This window comes from Amblyomma maculatum, chromosome 2 (assembly GCF_055883805.1).
Source record: "Amblyomma maculatum isolate TAMU_Amacu chromosome 2, ASM5588380v1, whole genome shotgun sequence".
NCBI lineage: Eukaryota > Metazoa > Arthropoda > Arachnida > Ixodida > Ixodidae > Amblyomma > Amblyomma maculatum.
The window spans coordinates 187,830,423-187,846,190 of record NC_139345.1 but is presented as its reverse complement, the minus strand read 5'-3'; the positions used below and the strand labels follow the sequence as shown (position 1 = coordinate 187,846,190).

The window sequence follows — 15,768 nt, the reverse complement described above, 5'->3', positions numbered from 1 at the left end:
GGAATCCAGCTACATAGTAGTGACAGAAGGGGGCGGCTGTTTGGCGCCCAGCTGTCGCCGGTTCAAACCAGAGTAAGGATCGGAGTCAGAAGTAACAAACAAAACACAATTTATGCACAGCAAGAGACGATACAGAAGATCACTTGAAATACACGGTGTTGCACAATTAGACGCGCGCTGTAGAATGCTCCTCCCAGCTAAACCGCGGAATCCTTGCAGTTCAGATTTCGCACAGAAATCGCATTTTGTCGCTAGTATTTTTTAATACTAAATTTGTTTGGGGTACTTGCCTGATTCGATCAGAAGAAGTAAAATATTCCAATCGCCTGCGGCGCCGGCGACGCCAGACGAACCGCTGCCCCAGCGATGGGACTGGTGGCGCCACCTCATGCTGCTTACAACAACTCTGTAGCAGGAAAAGAGGGGGCGAACGTTTCTGGCAGAAGATTTGAGTTGTTGTAAGCAGCATGAAGTGGCGCCACCAGTCCCATCGCTGGGGCAGCGGTTCGTTTGGCGTCGCCGCCGCCGCAGGCGATGGGAATATTCTAATTCTTCTGATCGAATCAGGCAAGTACCCCAAACAAATTTAGTATTAAAAAATACTAGCGACAAAATGCGATTTCTGTGTGAAATCTGAACTGCAAGGATTCCGCGGTTTAGCTGGGAGAAGCATTCTACAGCGAGCGTCTAATTGTGCAACACCCTTTACAACAGACGAGAGGTTCACAGAATACAAACGCTAAGCATGCAACTATGGAATGATTCAATGACACAGGCTTTACAACAGATCAAACACGAGAGAGTTACATAAACAAACACCAAATTGTTCACCGGGCACTGTTGCAGTCCGACGCCTCAAGAGTCACGATGTGGCCGCCATACGAGACGAGCGCCGCTCTCTTGAAAGTCCGTGAGCTTGCCAGCAGCGGGTGATCCCCGGGAGTCCAGCTGAAGCACAGGCGAGCACGTCGCAAAACACTGACGAACTGACTGACTGACTCACAAGCGGCGCGGTCTCTTTAAATAGGGCGCGCCGCGTTTGTCTGTTAGCAAGCGCCAAAGCTAGCGCGCACACGCACATAGCTTCGCTGGTTATAGCGCTCCCTCTTCCTCCCGTCGAGCAGCGCGTCGTCATTGGCTAGGTCCCATAGAAGATTCTGGAATTTTCTGGCGGATTCCAGTCCGATGAACCACCGTCCTCCCCGGGCAATTGGAAAGAGGGTGACGGCAACGCGTACAAAGCTACGCGCTCTCCCGCGCGGGGAAGAGGCTTTTCTCGCCATGTTTTCCACGCGACCCAGCGCGGCCTCGCGCCGTACCGGCTTGATGAAAATGTGCGCCGATTTCGTGACAGCCGCCTTCTTGCTCGACTCCGTATCGAACACACCACTCTCATGGAAGACAAGTTTCGCATCCCAGAACTGTGGAAACGCGCCCTCTGTGTGCGACCTCTTCCCGCCAATATGTCACACGAAGATCATAACGGTCGGCGCCTGGCACGAGCGGAAGCCCTAGCCCGATATTATGGCAACAAAACAAGTGTATACTACGTGGACACCTCCGGCCCTCACTATGGGGGATGCTACACGGCCGCTGTAGTTCACAACAGCAAAACGGTTAACGGTCGCACCTTCAGAGCCCACAGTACAACACATGCAGAAGAGGGGGCGATTGCTCTCGCGGCCTCACACTCACACTCAGATTCAAAATACATAATTACCGACTCGCGAGGAGCCTGTCGGAACGTCAGACAAGGCTGGACTCCCTTACTAGTCTATCAAATCTACTTAAATTGCATACGGGATACGGACCCCGCACTCCGTTACCTTATATGGGCCCCTGCTCATCAGGGTTTGGCAGGAAACGAGGCAGCAGACGCAGCCGCCCGCGCGCTCTCTCACCGGGTTGTTTTCTCCTCCCCACCCGATCAGGAACCCGATTTTATTCCAGCCTACACCTTCAATGATATCACGATGTACTATCAGAATTGTCATCGCCTTTACTCCAGCCCATATAAAGCCCTTAAAAAGGTGGACGAGCGGCTTCTTCTCCTCCTTTTCACCAATACATTGCTGTGCCCGGCAGCACTAAAACATTTTGACCCTTCCTTTAGTGGCAGCTGCCCACACTGTGGATCGGTGTCTTCTGACATCTATCACATGGGGTGGGCCTGCCCTTCTAATCCGGCTCTTCCCCCCATCACCAACCCAACCCAGGAGGACTGGGAGGCGATCCTGCTCGGCTTTCACGACTTACAGGCCCAACAAGCCTTAGTCGGGCGCGCCCGGGCAGCGCCCTCTAGAATATTATCAGGCCTGCTCACTTCTCTGGTCGTGGCCTCTGACGTCACTCAGTTTTGACCGACGCCTGCTCTCGCGCGGACGTGCCCACGCCGTTCGCGAGAGCAAGATTTGCTAAGCCTGACGCGGCCTATCGCGGCATGCCGATGTCTTTTTGAGCTGGTTCTGTTTGCGACTGGAGAAGCAGTGTTTGGTTGGTTGGTTGGTTCACAGGAAGGGAAAGGCGCAGTATCTGTCACACTTGCTCTGTGGACACCTGAACCGCGCCGTAAGGGAAGGGAGGAAGGCGGAGTGAAAGTGGAAAGAGAGAAAGGGGAGCCGTAGTGGAGGGCTACGGAGTAATTTCGACCACCTGGGGATCTTCGTGCGCTGACATCGCACAGCACACGGACGCCACTTCGTTTCGCCTCCATCGAAACGCAGCCGCCGAGGTCGGGTTCGAACCCGGGAACTCCGGCATAGTAGTCGGGCGTCTTACCACTGCGCCACCCCGGCGGGGCACGTGTTTGCGTTTGTGAACTGTTGTGGTGATGTGAAACGTTTCGTTCGCTGAATATTCGCGTAGTGTAACCCTGCAAACTATCGTAATGGGGTGATGCTGCGTGCCCAAATGTCGCGGCAATTACGACAATGGGCCGAAGGTTCGAGTATTCTCGTTCCCAAAGGGCGACCGAAGAGCAAAGTGGGAGCGTGCTGTTCGTCGAGATGACGTCGATATCCGTTCTCTCCGTGATCCGAAGGTTCAGTTCAGTTCAGGCATTCAGTCGTGTCCGACTCTTCGTGACCCTATGGACCATGTCACGCCACGCTTTCCGGTCTCTCCCTATCTTCTTAACATCACATAGCTTCATCTGCAATGCCTCGAGGATGCCATCTAACCATCGCGTTCGCTGCCTACCCCTTCTCCGGCGACCCTCAACCTCTCCCACATCAAATCTTTCTCCAGCGACTCCTCTCTTCTCATCACATGACCAAAGTAGCTGAGCTTTAACTTTAAAATTTGACCCTCCAATGAGTAGTCAGGGTTTATGGTCGACAATATCGACTGATTTGATCTTCTGGCAGTCCAAGGAACTCTTAAGAGTCTTCGCCAGCACCACAATTCAAACGCGTCAATTCTTCGGCGGTCAGCCTTTTTCCCACTCCAACTCTCGCATCCATACATCACAACTGGAAAGACCATAGCACGGGTTATACGGATCTTGGTTGGCGGACTAATGTCTCTGCTCCTTACTAGGCGGTCAAGGCTAACCATTGCTCTTTTTCCCAGAAGCAGGCGTCTCCTAATTTCATGGCTGCAGTCTCCTTCCGAGGTAATCTTGGCGCCCAAGAACAGAAAATCTGTCACAGCTTCCACTTCTTGTCCATTGATGCTCCAGGACTTGATAGGGCAAGACGCCATGAGCTTCGTCTTTTTAATGTTCAGTTTAAGCCCAAACTTCTCACTCTCTTCTTGTACGCGCATCAGAAGTCTCTTGAGTTCCACTTCACTTTCTGCCATTAAAGTGGTATCATCCGCATATCTAAGGTTGTTGATACGTTTTGCAGCAATCTTCACTCCAGCTGAAGACTCGCCCAGACCGGCCTTCCTCATGATGCACTCTGCATATAGGTTAAATAGGCAGGGCGACAGTATGCAGCCTTGCCTCACCCCTTTCTCAATCGGAAACCAATCATTAAGACCATGCCCAGTTCTGACTGTGGCATCTTGCCCTTCATAAAGGTTCCTGAGGAGACAGATGAGGTGAATTGGAACTCCCATCTCTTGGAGAGCTTGCCACAATCTGCTGTGATCTACGCAGTCAAGCGCTGTCGCATAATCAATAAAGCAGAAGTAAATGGGTTTCTGGAACTCTCTTGCTTTTTCCATGATCCAGCGAAGGTTGGCAATTTGGTCTCTAGTTCCTCTGCCCTTGCGAAACCCAGCTTGCACGTCCGGAAGCTCCCGATCCACATACTGCTGCAGCCTACCTTGCAAGATTTTTAACATCACCTTGCTAGCATGCGAAATAAGCGCGATCGCGCGGTAGTTGGAACAATCTTTGGCACTGCCTTTCTTTGGAATGGGGATGTAAACTGACCTCCTCCAATCCTGTGGCCACTGCAGGGTTGTCTAAATCTTTTGACATAATGTATGCAATGTGTTAACAGCGTCGTGGTTGAGGTTCTGAAGCAACTCAGCTGGAATACCATCAATTCTGCTAGCTTTGTTCTTAGCAAGGCTGGCTAAGGCCCATTCAACTTCACTCTTCAGGATGCCCGGCTCGAGATCAGTAATCACAACCGTCCTATGTTGGGTTTGCACATCCGGGTCCTTCTTGTACAGTTCTTCCGTGTATTCCTGCCACCTCTTCTTTATCTGTGAGGCTTCAGTGAGGTCCTTGCCTCGTTTGTCCTTTATCACGCCCAGCTTAGCACAGAAGCTTCCTTTGATATCTTTGATTGTCTTATACAGAGCTCTTGTGTTCCTTAATTGGCTGTTGTCCTCAACTGCTTGACACTGTATGTTCAGGAAGGCATTCTTATCTCTCCTTGCTATTTTCTGAAAATCTGCATTGAGAACCTTGTATCTTTCTCTTTCCCCCATACCTTTTGCCATCCTCCTTTCCTCAGCTATTTGCAAAGCCTCTTCAGATAACCAGTTTGCTTTTTAGCATTTCTTTTGCTTTGGAACTACCTTAGTAGCAACTTCTTGTATTATATCACGAACATCAGTCCACATCTCTTCGGGCTCTTTGTCTTCTAGATATAATTCTTGAAATCGATTCCTCACTTCCACAGCATATTCTAATGGAATCTGATCCAGATCATACCTGAAAGGCCTTCTAGTTTTCTGCGTTTTCCTCAATCGAAGCCTAATTTTGGCAACAAGAAGCTGATGATCGGTGCCACAATCGGCCCCAGGCCTTGTTTTTACTGCTTGTATAGCGCTTCTCCATCTCTGCCGGCAAATAATATAATCGATCTGATTCCTATACAGACCGTCCGGTGAAATCCATGTGTACAGGCGCCTCTTGTGCTGTTGAAAATGAGTATTCGCTATGGTCAGGTTGTTTTCTTGACAGAACTCTACTTGCCTCTGCCCAGCTTCATTTGGCTCACCAAGCCCGAACTTGCCTGTAATTCCGGATATTTCTTCACTCCCGACCTTAGCATTCCAGTCTGCTATGAGAAAAACGACGTCTGATGATGGGGTGCGGTCTAAAAGGCATTGTAGGTCCGCATAAAATCTCTCAACGTCAGCTTCCCCAGCAGCAGTGGTCGGTGCATAGACTTGGATAACTGTTATGTTGAAAGGGTGACCTTGGATCCGAAGTGAAATCATTCGGTCGTTTTTGGGGTTGTACCCTAGCACTGCTTTGCCCATTCTTCTGTTTACTATGAGAGCGACCCCATTCCTTCTCTTGGATTCGTGCCCACAATAAAAGACATAATGGTCGCCGGAGTTAAATTCTCCCGTTCCGGTCCACTTGAGCTCGCTGATACCCAAGATATCAATGTTCAATCTGTCCATTTCTCGCTTGACGATATCCAGTTTACCTTGCGTCATAGATCTTACATTCCATGTTGCTATGTGATATATCTCCTTGCAACATCGGACTTTCCGGTCGCTTCTCGACACATCCACAACTGAGCGTCCTTTTGGCTTTAGCCCAGCCGCTTCATTCGTCCTGGAGCTACTAGGAATCGCCCTTTGTTCATCCCCAGTAACATGTGGGACGCCTTCCAACCTGGGGGGCTCATCTTCCGGCGCCATATAATTAATGGTATTGTGACTGGCCATAGGGTTTTCTTGGCAGGAAATACTGGAGTGGGTTGCTATTACCTTCTCCAGTGAATCACATTTTGTCAGAACTCTCTGCCGTGACCTGTCTATCTTGGGTGGCCCTACACAGCAGAGCTCACGACTTCATCGAGTTTCGCAAGCCCCTCCGCCACGACAAGGCAGTGATCCATGCAGGGGGATCCGAAGGTAGGTGTACGTCTATACTACTTTTGAGTCATATTACAAGCACCACCTCCAACATGTCCGGTTCTTGCTCTACTATAACGATATAATAACGAGTGCGCTTTTGACTTGCCAGCCAGCATAAGCCTTCACATTGTAACGTCTGTTTATTTCTTTCCAGAAATGTTCGCTTCAACTGCGGCACTTTGCTGTAATGAGACACGATATCTTCATAATGCCGCGCGCATGCCTTGAGAGATGTTTTTTCCTGAAGCGAATATAATGATCTCTTGTGCGCTTTTTACTTGCCAGTCAGTAAGACTTGACATTGTCACGGGTGTTTATTTCTTTTCTGTAACTTTCGCTTTGACTGCGGCGCTCTGTTGTGATGAGACGCGCTATCGCTATAAAATCGCTCAAGTCTTGAGTGGTGTCGTTTTTTTTCAGGGGCGCCAGGACCTATTATCAGTTCACACACACGCTCGAGGTAATTTGTAGATTGTTCTGGAATCTATTTGCTAGTCAGCACGCTTCGTCGATAAAGAACCAGCGTGGACTAAAAAAAAAATAACCGACTATCGAAGGATAAAAAGCGCCATAAAATACAGAGTGTCTTTTCATGTTTACACGGTCCCCTTCATTATTTCTTAGAAATATGTACGGCTTCACTTCAGCCGCATTTTTATCCATGTAGACACCTCAAATAGCCTCTTTTTTATAGCTTAGTATTTGAGGTGGATGTGAAGCAAAAAAGGCCTGTAATATACCATTTATTTTTTGTGAATGGTTTGCAGGTGTGCGAGCTCCATTTCAAGACCGAGTACCTAAGGACGACTACTGCGTACACCGATCCAAGAACCGGCAGGGCGATAGACGCTCCCATGGGCGCTACTCGGCTTACTGAGGACGCAGTGCCGACCATTTTTCCAAATGCCCCTGCTTATTTGAGCGAATGCGCACCAGTGCGCCAGGAGCCAGAGGCAAAGAGGAAACGCCGCGAGGCATCGCATCTAGAAGAAGCTATTCGGCAGTCCATCTTATCGCACGAAGAACAAGAGCGCCAAAATAAGCTTCAGTCATATGATGACTTTCTATCGCGCCTACGAAGCCTCGATCTCTCCACCTACTGGATGTCAGTAAAAGCAGAGCATGCTGTTCTCTTTGTTCACATAGAGGGTGAAGATCCACCAGACGTCGAACGATCTGTGATTGTTAGCAAGAACATTGAGGTAACGGCTTTCTGGAGGAAAGTGAAAGTGCCTGTAAAGGACCTGCTCATCCCGTGTAAGCTGGACGATCTGCGCTGCCTTCAGACTGCACTACACAGTATGAGAAGTTTCAAGGCTCCAGACATTTGCGACAAGGATGAAAAAGTCAAAGCGACTTTCAGCTTGCTTTTCTCTTTGCTGGACAGCCTCAGGTGTGATGATCTTTTGCCGCAAGAGCAAACGGAAGTACTCGGCTTTATAAAAGAGCAACTTGACCTATTGCACAAGAAGGACCATTCAGCACGGTACTCTGCTGAGCTTTTAATATTCTCCAGTATTCTATACACTGTTTCCCCACACGCCTACCGATTCATTCGCAGTGCTGGCAAGTTAGCACTGCCCCATCGATCTACACTAATGCGTATCTGTTCGCAATACAACGTCAACCCAGCGAAAGAGCTGGACGACGAAGGGTTTTTACGTTATGTGAAGAAGCGATCAAGCCTCCTGAAACCGCATGAAAAGATTGTCACTATAATGATGGACGAGATCCATATTCCGCGCGTACTTCGAGTACAAAGGTGGATCGGTGACCGGGGCAGCTTCTAATTCTTCCGAAGCAGCCAAAACTGCGCATGTTTTTATGACGCAGTCCTTGCTATCATCACACAAGGATGTCGCACACATTCTGCCAGTATCGAGCATTGAAGCAATCCAATTGCACGCAGTCCTAAGAAAGACAATATTGGAGCTCGAGAATGCAGGGCTTACTCTCATAGCAGTAATAACAGATAACAATTCCATAAATAGAAAAGTGATGTCCTTGTTTTCTAAAACACGAACAGTTGACATCGTGTACCCTCACCCAGTGGACGATTCAAGACCCCTTTTTTATGTAGTAGACCCAGTCCACCTTCTGAAGTGCATACGAAACAACTGGTTGAACCAGAAAAATCCAGGAACGTGCATCTTCTACCCTGAATTTCCTAGTGGATCTCCGTTAGTTGGGGGTAATGAAGCCTCTTTCAAAGCTCTTCGAGACTTGCACGCTTCGGAGCAACACAGCGTCGCAAAGTTTGGTTACGGATTGAGCTACAAAGCACTGCATTCATCCAAAATTGAGCGCCAGAATGTGAAGCTGGTTTTAAAAGTTTTTAGTTCATTTGTGGTGGAGGCTCTAAATATGCGCAGAAACGAGCTTAATTTGAACTACGCCGCAGGGACAGCGCAATTAATTGACCGAATATTGAAGTGGTGGCATATAGTCAACATGAAAAGCCCCTCCAAGGGCCGGCGCCTAAGAGATTGACTGACAAGCAGATAGAATTTCTTAATAAATTTGTGGATTGGTTGGACACATGGCGAGACATCTGGATAGATACAGGCGCTCTAACCACTGAAACCCGCGCAGCGCTGCGGCTGACTTGTTACTCGCTTGTCGAACTGTGCCGGTACTGCCTTGAAGAATTGAATTTCGACTATGTGTTGCTGGGCAAATTTCAGACCGACAGTCTAGAGGAAAGGTTCGGACAGTACCGTCGGCTGTCTGGAACAAATTATCACATTTTACTACAGCAAGTCATTGAGTCAGAGAAAAAGACTGAGGCTACAAGACAGTTTGGTTTTGCCAGATATGCAGGAACTGCAGAAGCCATGTGCTCAAACACCTGACGGAGCGCAGTTGACAGAGGAGTACGGTATAAAGTTGTCGGATCGTGATATAAGAAATAAAGTATCCATTCTGCCCGTGATAACATAAATCGCAGGCTTTTCCGCCCACGCCGCGTTAAAGAAGCTGCCCTGTCAGTATTGTGCCATGAATATTACGTCTGAGGACCGGGAAGCTCAACTTGAATCTCCTATTCGAAAACCTCTCGAGAGGCGCTCTGAAGTTTCCGCAACCGGCTGTCATTAATGCGGTTTTACACGCCCACATTGTCTTAGAACAGCTTACCAGCAAAGCGAATGCTGCACGTTTTCATGCAACACCTAAACAGAGGGAGCTGCTTGTGGCTGTCACGAGATATCTTTGTGAAACAGAGGATTTTGATGTCTGTAACAATGGTCACCATCCTGACACTGTGCTGACAAACATACTTGTGGCAGCAGCAAACGCACTTCTGAAGAACTACGTTTCTGTGAAGACTGATGTTGTGAAGGGTATAAAAACGCCGACTCAACAGAGGAAATTGCAAAAGTTTGCAAAATGAGCAATAAATGTTTCCATATGCGTTCTCTGGACACAGTGTGTATGTGTGTGTATGTGGCAAGCGTGTGAGTTAATAAAGACTCATTAAATGTACCTTTTTTATTTCGTTACTTTGTTGGGCCACATGTTCCATGGCGCACAATCTTATATTTAGTGGAATAATAAATTGCCTTCCAGATAAATGAGCAAGGATTTTAAAGCAATATGCACTCCTAACATTAGCGCCAATCAAAATGCAAAGGCAAAATAAAACTATTATACGTGTGGCACTCAACCGCGACCACTCCTTTCCGCAGAAGCGATGATTTGCGCTTCACGGCTTCCCGCTTCCGCGCGGCTCGGTCACGACGCGTGACGTCACGGCGGCAGTGAGCAGGCCTGAAACTAGTTCTAGGTGGCACTGGCCCGGGCGGCGGCAACCGCCACTGGGGTCCCAAACTAGGGAGCTCCACCTAGTGCTTGTAAGGACCGCTCCCATATGAGCCGATCCGAACATACCTCCAGGCCCTTGTATAGGTAATAAATGTTCTTACTACAACTACCCCACGCCCGACGACAAACTAATGCACATGTGGGCAGCTCAGCGCAGCATCCACGCCCATTGGCTTCGCCGTAAACATAACCGTAAACTCAAGCTCCGTCTTGTCCGCCTTGAACGCGAGATCTAGGCATATTCAACCCATTTACGTCAAGAGCAATGGTATTAGCACTGCGGCCACCTCAATGGGCAGTTAGGATGCAAGAATTCATGGTGCTTGCTGAAAAATCTGCTAGACCCGGCCCAAACCAAATCCGCTTCACAAAAAAATGTTACCCGCGTCATACACGCTTTTAAGGGCACAAATGAGGAACTTTTCAACATTCTGCGGGGCAAATATATCAATACCTCTACCGATACCCCTCTCCCCTCTGGTTACATGGACTTTGACACCCCAGTAGCTGAGGTTCGCGCCGCTCTGAATCACATTAAGACTACCGTGGCTGCAGGTGTCGACCGCATTACCAATAAAATGCTCCCTAACCTCGATGATCACTAAGTCGAGGCGATTACGGACCTTTTCACTCGCCACTGGCATGACGGTAATCTACCGCACGCATAGAAACATGCGAAAGTCATTTTCGTACCCAAACCAGGCAAGAATCTGGAGCTGGGCAATCTCCGGCCTATATCACTCACATCCCATTTGGGCAAGGTTATGGAACATGTCATCCTTAATCACCTTCACGCACACACTAATAAACACAACCCCTTTCTTCCCACTGATTGGCTTTCGCGCTGCCTTTTCCACCCAAGACCTAATGTGGCAACTCCAACATGACATACTCGATCCAGGTCCCATCGGGCTGCGCGCACCATCTTAGGCCTCAACGTTAGCAAAGCATTCGGCAACGTGTCGCATACATCCATCTTAACCAACCTCTCACAAATGAATGTCGGCACCCGCACCTATATTACAGTGCTAATTTTATCCACAATCACACAGCTGAGCTTCATATTGGAGATCTCCGTAGCGTTGAAATCACGCTAGGCACTAGTGGCACACCGCAAGGTGTGCCACAAACTCCGGCTCGGACGGGGACATCGAGACCTCCCTTCAATTGGCAATTAACACTGTACAGGCCTTTGTCCAAGCCAATGGTCTTTCTTGCTCGTCCACGAAATCATAATTACTGATAATCAGAGACAGGAGGGTGCGCCGGCCCATCGAATACTTACCTGAACCGATTGCGCTCCACCTGGATAAGATTCCCATACCTTCAGTCCCTTCCATCCGTGCCCTCGGTATGATGGTGCAGAATAACACTCAAAATACGGAGACTATCAAACGTCTCCGGGCTAAGGCCATCAGATTAACGGCCTCATTCGGCACATTGCAAATCGCCACCGAGGCAGGGTAACCCAGGTTTTTTTAATAAGCCGCATTTTTATGCATTCCTCTACTACCACATATACCAGAAGGATGTGGAAGCAGTGGACAAAGCGTAATCCATTCCGCGTATAAGGCAGCGCTAGGACTACCCACTATGCTAGCCCACAGCGACTGCTGCACCTGGGTGTCTATAACACACTTTCAGAACTCATCGAAGCACATAAAATCGCCCAAATTCACCGCCTCTCACGCACCAGGTATGGTCGCCTTATACTTGAGCGCCTATACGTAATTCCTATCGGGGATACATATCACGCAGCTCCCCTTCCTATAGGGGTCTACAGCCGCCTCACGGTTAAACCCGTTCCCAAGAATATGCTGGCTGGGGGCCACGATGCACGCCGTCGAATCAAGGCCGAGACACTTGCACCACTTACCTTAAAGACGACCACGCATGCTACGTGATTGTAGCCAGACAAAGTGACAATCTCGATGTCGCACGCGTAGCCACGCCACACTTCACACTTGTTACTGCTGCCACGGTTAGCGCTCCGTCTCCCACCGCGGCGGAGGAAACTGCGATCGCGTTGGCAATCGCCGACCCACGTACGCACACAGGCCTTAGTGACTCTAATGCGATTCAAAATTATTCGAAAGGCCTTATCTGCCCAACCGCCGTACGCATACTCCGCGGACGCACTTCCGATCATAAAATCCACTTAGTCTGGGCGGGGAACTCTGGGAACGAAGGGGTACCACTAGCCCGAGGTCTAACAAACCGAGGCGGCGGCTCCGTGGATTTCGATGCCTTAAGGGCAACTCCGGTGGGTTTTTCATCATTTTGTGTTTTTAATTGAATTACATTCCTCGGCACGTCCTGACTCCAACACAAAAAACCGTTTTCCAAAATTCCAATTAGAAGTATTTTTAAAAAAGAAAAACAGCAAATCGAAACCGAAACTGATTTCCCGGCCACAAACGACGTCACATTTGACGAAATGGTGACGTCACACTCAGTATTAGAAAAACACTCGTACGTGCGTTGGATGGTGAAAATAAAGTATGGAAATCATGACGCACTGCATAAAGTATCTGAGGTAGTTCAATATAAACCTCACAATTTCATAATCACGCGGGAAGTAGACATTAACGCCTGTGTACTGTTTGTGACGTCAGAAACTCAGTGTTGCCCGCAGAAATACTCTCAACTTAAGCCATGAAAACGGCATGTTTTAAAGCCGTATTGCGCGTGAACGGATTATCGTACGGCACCCAAATTTTGTAGAATGCGTCAGGACGGAGAGAAGAACCTGTGGTAAAAGTTTCACTACAATATTCGAATGTCAAAAAACCCCCGGAGTTGCCCTTTAAGCGAGGCCCCCTTGACGTTTGCCGAAATCGCCAAACTACACGAAGAGAAGAGACGATTGTGTACAACAGCGCGAAAAAAAACGACAGGGTCGAAGAAAGACAACAAGACGAGGGCTGACTTTCAACTGACTTTACTGCATGCCTGCATCCATATATATGGACACGTTCACACAATAAAAAAGAGAACAAAAAAACAATACACCAGAAAACGTAAGATGTGCAAGAGAAAGATGTGTCATCCAGAATTTCACAACGCATCATTTTTCGTGTTCCAGAGGAAGCACAAATAATCAATAGGCATAATGACCAGACATTTCGGGAAACTTTAGAAGCAAAATAAATCAACAGGATAAATGAAACCTGTATCAGCAGCCCGTCTATAGCGTTATCGGAACGTGAAGTAAGATTTATGAACAGATGGGTGACGGCAGATGGGTGAAGTCAGCTGCAGCATGTAAAGTCCCTTGATCAAGGGGCTTTAGCGGCATGTAAAGTCCCTCGATGAGAACAAAGTAGAGCCACGCTTTGTACTTTGCCGACGCCGCGTCACCTCTTCTCCACGTCCTCGCCACCTAGTCGGATTGCAAGCTCCGCGCGACGAGCGCTGGCATGGAGGCGAAACGAAGAGGCGTCCGTGTGCTGTGCGATGTCAACGCACTTTAAAGATCCCCAGGTGGTCGAAATTACTCCGTAGCCCTCCACTACGGCTCCTCTTTCTCTTTCCATTTTCACTCCCGCCTTCCTCCCTTCCCTTAGGGCGCGGTTGCGGTGTCCACAGAAAACAAGTGAGAAAGCCACCGCGCCTTTCCCTTCCTATAAATAAATCAAATAAATCAGACGAGCGCTGGCTGCGCACTTCTGCGCTGCGGGCTCCGCTTCGCACTGATTGGCCACTCTGGCTGTTCCCGGAGTGACCCATGGTTACAAGCGCGCTATTGTTTTTTTTTCTGTCAAATCTTCGTTTATATCGCGCACACAAGCATCGCAGGGTGGCGCTGCGGGCGCCAGTGAACAGCGTCCTCTTCGGCCTACGCCACATAATCGGTCGGCCAGGGTGAATAGCTCGCCTGTAGACTTTCGTGTCTTTGCGGCTTCTGCACGCGGGAGCAACTCGTTTTGCGCGCGCTCGCGTTATTTGTCGCTCGCGTTGTTGAAAGCTGCTTGCGCGCGCGCGCGCCTTGACCGCAGTCTACTGGCTTTGCGCGCGCTTGCATTTCCGTGCTGAAAGAAAGCTGTCTTGCACGCGCGTGCTTCTGCTTCTACTTTTCCAACTCGCGCTTGGACGAAGTGGTGTTTGCAGCGAGTGTGCGGCAATGTACACGCTTCGATGTGGTTTAAGCAAATTTTCACAGCACAAATGTCAAAAAGCGAGAGATGTTAGTCAGCCATGTGCATTCTGTTGAGCAGATTATAGAATATAAGCTGTTATCGTGAAGGCTAAGTGTGTGTCGTAGGTCAGCGACCACATCGCGTACGACGTAGGATTTGAGGCAAGTATTTAATTTTATTATACCCATTTCATTAAGGCCCAGATTGTAAGGCGCATGCAACCATTCGATGCGCTGTTTGCTTTAATTTCTGAAGAGCTTGCAGATGTAATCTAGTTGGTGCCTATGAACTGAATAAAAGATATGTGGGTTCGTTCGTATCTTAGGCGCGCTTTTCGGTATATGCCTATATGTTAATTTTGATGCCGATTGTCGTGCAATTGCATACTCTGAACATTTTATACGCAGCTTCCACCTGAATAGAATGTGCATTCACATGTATACAAAGAAACATCAACCCTTCTGCTGCAAAGGAAGTATTTTCGCACTTTAATTTTCGTGAATCGCATCCAGCTCCTAATAACTAATCCCGCAATTGATCGAGTAATTTCAAGTCCACAGAGGAAATGAAACAGTTCTGGACAATATCTAGAAAAACTAATTTTCGCTGCGTGGTTATTACTTCATTGTTTCTACATCTTTTATACTGGTATATCAATGTTTTATTCAATCACTCGTCCCGCCGCGTTGGCTCACGCGTTAGGGACTGCTGGTCATGGCGACACGGGTTTGATCCCGGCCGCCGCTCGCCGGAGGCGAACTGCAAGGAGGTCTTTAGAAATATATGTTCCCGTTAAATAACCACGGAAGGGAGGGGGGGGGGGGGGGGGGGGGATGAAATTTTTACAGGTCTCCAATGTAGCGCCCCCTTAGCCTTGTCGCGCTGAGGTGCACGTTAAACACTATAAAACTAAACGAACATGTTCACTCAATTGTATCCTTGCTTACAGATCATTTTATATATCCTGCCTTGGAGCTTCAGTGTCTGCTTTCTAAAGAAGAAACAATCTGCGTCTGAGCATGAGTTGCGAGGCTGCATATCCTTGTCCTCTTTTGATAGTTTTGCTCCTTATCTCGTGGGTTCGAAATGAACCAAACGGCCCGTCTCTGTTATGTCACATGTTTCTTTGCAGCTAGCATGGAATTGCCCTGAAAAGCGCCGGCTTGCGATTTCCCGTGCGAAGTGCAGCTGCAAGGCAGGAATTCAGGGCCGCTGCAAGCGTGTTGCCGCTGTGTGCTGTTTCATAAACTTCCAAGAAGATGAGTCCTGCACAAGCCAGGCACAACAATGGGGCAGACCCAGCGCCGAAAATTCGAAACCCTCTTTAGAGATTCTGGGCCTTAATAAAATCGGTATAATAAAAATTAAATACTCGCCTCAAATCCCACGTCGTACACGATGTGGTCGCTGACCTGCGACACACACTTAGCCTTCACGATAACAGCGTTCTCTTCTACAATCTGCTCAACAGAATGCACATGGCTGACTAACAGCTCTCCCTTTTTGACGTTTGCGCTGCGAAAATAGCCAC

At 48.6% G+C, this 15,768-nt stretch overlaps 1 pseudogene; it reads left to right on the top strand.

The window, feature by feature from the left end:
- Nucleotides 1-2,887: 2,887 nt before the first annotated feature.
- Nucleotides 2,888-9,216, top strand: LOC146200636 (uncharacterized; annotated as a pseudogene).
- Nucleotides 9,217-15,768: the final 6,552 nt, after the last annotated feature.